Source organism: Lucilia sericata, unplaced genomic scaffold, assembly GCF_015586225.1.
Source record: "Lucilia sericata isolate MDLA Ls3-8-SP2 unplaced genomic scaffold, ASM1558622v1 Contig002847F_arrow, whole genome shotgun sequence".
Taxonomy (NCBI): Eukaryota; Metazoa; Arthropoda; class Insecta; order Diptera; family Calliphoridae; genus Lucilia; species Lucilia sericata.
The window spans coordinates 1-5,452 of record NW_023996537.1 but is presented as its reverse complement, the minus strand read 5'-3'; the positions used below and the strand labels follow the sequence as shown (position 1 = coordinate 5,452).

Sequence of the window (5,452 nt, the reverse complement as noted above, 5' to 3'; positions counted from 1 at the left end):
ATTAATAAAGGTGCGGTGGTGAGTCGTCTAGTCAGCTCACCAAGTGGTTGAAAAAGTACCACCGTGAAATAATGCCAACACGGCAGTGGTTCACGTAAAGCTCTACGACATCATTACCTATCCTACCTAATCAATGCTGGTAAAACAATTGTCACTTTACTAACCCAACGTAATGTAGAAAGTAAATAACATATTCAACTACATGTCAAAATGCTTGGTCTAGAGTGCCTAATATTTCGATATCTACCGACAAAACAATACTTTTTTTTGTTGTTATTATTTGTTTTTGTTATTAGTACAGTTAAGCTAAAATAACAAGTTCATTATTCTCAGCGGCATTATTTTGATTTTTTGTACTACAATTCAGTTCTACTTCGTGAAGCAGATAAATAAGATTGACAACGATAAAAGTTTAATTTTAAACAAAATTTAAAAAAGAACAAATTAAACAAATTTATTACAAGTGAATTATTGCAACGTTCTATAAAACAAAGAAACAACAAGCAAAAAAATTGCATTTAAATTTTCACCAAGTTCCTTTAATTTAACAAAAGTGCTACAAATTAAAACGAAAATTTGAAAAATTACACAAAAACAACAAAAATACATAAATAATTGAGTATGCTTAAAGAAGAAGAAGAAAAAAAGTGAATTTTGTTATTATAAATTATTATATTTCTTTTTTTATTTTTGTTTATTATGCAATCTTTGAAAAAAAGTGCAGTGAATTTGAAGCAAAAGCAACAACAATTTAAATACAAATTTGCAGTAAAACTACATGATGATGATGATGTTGTTGAAGATAATAATGATGACAGCTGATTTGTATTTTGTTTTTTTGCATTGCTGCTGTCTGTTTGTCTGTCCGTCTGCCTGTCTTTTACTTTAATGTGAAATGTAATCATTTTTCTATTTAAATTTTTTAAAAGCCTATTTATAGTTATAAATTTATTTATTTGTTTATTCAATTTTTATATGCAGTGTAGTGTTGTTAGTGTTTTTCTATTTTATTTCATGAAGTTTATTTATTTTTCTTTTGGCAATTTGCTAATATTGTGAAAATTTTATATAAATACCAAAATAACAACAACAAAATTAATAATAATTTATAATAACAATATTAAAAAATTTCCTCAAAAATAAAATGCGTTGTATAGATTAGGGTAAAAAAAGACGAATTTTCAAATGATTCATAGACAAACCCGAAAGAAAACAAATTGTAGTAGTACCGACCCCATCGGCCAGTGTATTTATGAGTTTGTTTACATTCTAAAATAAATTCGATGTGCCTCTTTGTGACGTTTACAAATTGCTAGCAGAGTGTGTTAAAATTAATTATTCTACAATTTATAATTGTAAAATATTTTATAGTAATAACCAGGCATGGAATATCAGTACTTTAGCACTTTTTTCAATAATTTTTGATATCAAAGAATACCGCGGTACCCCTGCGACATTTTTAGTACTTTTTCTAACTTATAACCTTTTGATATACATATGTACATAGTCTAGTCTATAGTTTAGTCTATAATCTAGTCTATGGCCTATTCTATAGTAATATATTTATAGTCTAGTCTATAGTCTATAGTCTAGTCTATAGTCTAGTCTATAGTCTAGTCTATAGTCTAGTCTATAGTCTAGTCTATAGTCTAGTCTATAGTCTAGTCTATAGTCTAGTCTATAGTCTAGTCTATAGTCTAGTCTATAGTCTAGTCTATAGTCTATATAGTCTATAGTCTAGTCTATAGTCTAGTCTATAGTCTAGTCTATAGTCTAGTCTATAGTCTAGTCTATAGTCTAGTCTATAGTCTAGTCTATAGTCTAGTCTATAGTCTAGTCTATAGTCTAGTCTAGTCTATAGTCTAGTCTAGTCTATAGTCTAGTCTAGTCTATAGTCTAGTCGATAGTCTAGTCTAGTCTATAGTCTAGTCTATAGTCTAGTCTATAGTCTAGTCTATAGTCTAGTCTATAGTCTAGTCTATAGTCTAGTCTATAGTCTAGTCTATAGTCTAGTCTATAGTCTAGTCTATAGTCTAGTCTATAGTCATGTCTAGTCTAGTCTATAGTCTAGTCTATAGTCTAGTCTATAGTCTAGTCTATAGTCTAGTCTATAGTCTAGTCTATAGTCTAGTCATCTAGTCTAGTCTATAGTCTAGTCTATAGTCTAGTCTATAGTCTAGTCTATAGTCTAGTCTATAGTCTAGTCTATAGTCTAGTCTATAGTCTAGTCTATAGTCTAGTCTAGTCTAGTCTATAGTCTAGTCTATAGTCTAGTCTATAGTCTAGTCTATAGTCTAGTCTATAGTCTAGTCTATAGTCTAGTCTATAGTCTAGTCTATAGTCTAGTCTATAGTCTAGTCTATAGTCTAGTCTATAGTCTAGTCTATAGTCTAGTCTATAGTCTAGTCTATAGTCTAGTCTATAGTCTAGTCTATAGTCTAGTCTATAATCTAGTCAGTAGTCTAGTCTATAATCTAGTCTGTAGTCTAGTCTATAGTCTAGTCCATAGTCTTGTCTATAGTCTAGCCTATAGTCTAGTCTATAGTCTAGTCTATAGTCTAGTCTATAGTCTAGTCTATAGTCTAGTCTATAGTCTAGTCTATAGTCTAGTCTATAGTCTAGTCTATAGTCTAGTCTATAGTCTAGTCTATAGTCTAGTCTATAGTCTAGTCTATAGTCTAGTCTATAGTCTAGTCTATAGTCTAGTCTATAGTCTAGTCTATAGTCTAGTCTATAGTCTAGTCTATAGTCTAGTCTATAGTCTAGTCTATAGTCTAGTCTATAGTCTAGTCTATAGTCTAGTCTATAGTCTAGTCTATAGTCTAGTCTATAGTCTAGTCTATAATCTAGTCAGTAGTCTAGTCTATAATCTAGTCTGTAGTCTAGTCTATAGTCTAGTCCATAGTCTTGTCTATAGTCTAGCCTATAGTCTAGTCTATAGTCTAGTCTATTGTCCAGTCTATGTTAAATGCAATTTATATTTCATTCAAAATTTACACACATATATATAAAGTCTGGTCTGGTAACACTAAGGTTAATAATGTACACCTTTAATTATTTTCTCTCTTTTCCTAATTTAATCTCTATTTTTTACTAATATAAATAACAATCTAATTTTTAAAAAAAAAACCCACTGATAAGATTTGACTCTTATCGTAGTGAAATAATTATTGCCCCCTACCAATATTTATATTAATATGCGAATCTTTGCATAGCAAAACAAAAATGTTTTATTGTCTATAAAAGCAAAATTCATATACAGCTGCCTTAAGCATAATTCATCTATCTATTTGCTTATTTTTATTCTTAATAAATTTGCAAATATTTTTCCATAGATTCCAAATAAATAAACTGCAAAATATTTTAAGAACAAAACCCACTCAAAACGACCACACTTGCGATCTGTCACTGCAATTTCTTCATTAAATTACAACTGTCTGAATTGCAATTTAGGTCGACTACAAATAATTGATGGCACTTTAATTCTCAATGTGTCCGTACTGACTGTACAACGACCGACAACGCATTTTTGTGACGTAAATTGTGTATAAATTTGGCAAAATTTATAAATTTTTGTTGCAAATTTTATTTTTATTATAGATCTATAGTATATTATTAAAAGAAAACATTTAGATAAGTAAAAAAAAATAAAACATTTGAAGAAAATTGTGTTAAAATAATATAAAAAAGCATCAGCATGAGTGCTCGTGGCTTTTTAATTGCTTCTGATTCGCTGGAATCTATGGATATACAGATGGCTGATGCTTTCAATCCGCGCTCACCAAAAACACCACCATTACATTTGGATTTGGCTAATGGTAAGCAAAAGGGGGAAGATTGAAAATGTTAGATGGATAGATAGATAGATAGATAGATAGATAGATAGATAGATAGATAGATAGATAGATAGATAGATAGAGATAGATAGATAGATAGATAGATAGATAGATAGATAGATAGATAGATAGATAGATAGATAGATAGATAGATAGATAGATAGATAGATAGATAGTAGTAGATAGATAGATAGATAGATAGATAGATAGATAGATAGATAGATAGATAGATAGATAGATAGATAGATAGATAGATAGATAGATAGATAGATAGATAGATAGATAGATAGATAGATAGATAGATAGATAGATAGATAGATAGATAGATAGATAGATAGATAGATAGATAGATAGATAGATAGATAGATAGATAGATAGATAGATAGATAGATAGATAGATAGATAGATAGATAGATAGGTAGATAGATAGATAGATAGATAGATAGATAGATAGAGATAGATAGATAGATAGATAGATAGATAGATAGATAGATAGATAGATAGATAGATAGATAGATAGATAGATAGATAGATAGATAGATAGATAGATAGATAAATAGATAGATAGATAGATAGATAGATAGATAGATAGATAGATAGATAGATAGATAGATAGATAGATAGATAGATAGATAGATAGATAGATAGATAGATAGATAGATAGATAGATAGATAGATAGATAGATAGATAGATAGATAGATAGATAGATAGATAGATAGATAGATAGATAGATAGATAGATAGATAGATAGATAGATAGATAGATAGATAGGTAGATAGATAGATAGATAGGTAGATAGATAGATAGATAGTAGATAGATAGATAGATAGATAGATAGATAGATAGATAGATAGATAGATAGATAGATAGATAGATAGATAGATAGATAGATAGATAGATAGATAGATAGATAGATAGATAGATAGATAGATAGATAACTAGATAGATAGATAGATAGATAGATAGATAGATAGATAGATAGATAGATAGATAGATAGATAGATAGATAGATAGATAGATAGATAGATAGATAGATAGATAGATAGATAGATAGATAGATAGATAGATAGATAGATAGATAGATAGATAGATAGATAGATAGATAGATAGATAGATAGATAGATAGATAGATAGATAGATATAGATAGATAGATAGATAGATAGATAGATAGATAGATAGATAGATAGATAGATAGATAGATAGATAGATAGATAGATAGATAGATAGATAGATAGATAGATAGATAGATAGATAGATAGATAGATAAATAGATAGATAGATAGATAGATAGATAGATAGATAGATAGATAGATAGATAGATAGATAGATAGATAGATAGATAGATAGATAGATAGATAGATAGATAGATAGATAGATAGATAGATAGATAGATAGATAGATAGATAGATAGATAGATAGATAGATAGATAGATAGATAGATAGATAGATAGATAGATAGATAGATAGATAGATAGAGTAGATAGATAGATAGATAGATGATAGATAGATAGATAGATAGATAGATAGATAGATAGATAGATAGATAGATAGATAGATAGATAGATAGATAGATAGATAGATAGATAGATAGATAGATAGATAGATAGATAGATA

At 28.3% G+C, this 5,452-nt stretch overlaps 1 long non-coding RNA gene across 1 annotated transcript; it reads left to right on the top strand.

The window, feature by feature from the left end:
- The first annotated feature begins 339 nt into the window (after nt 1-339).
- LOC119614393 lies at nt 340-3,641 on the top strand. Its single transcript, XR_005232325.1, has 2 exons — nt 340-619; nt 3,601-3,641. It is a non-coding gene; the product is annotated as an uncharacterized LOC119614393 (long non-coding RNA).
- Nucleotides 3,642-5,452: the final 1,811 nt, after the last annotated feature.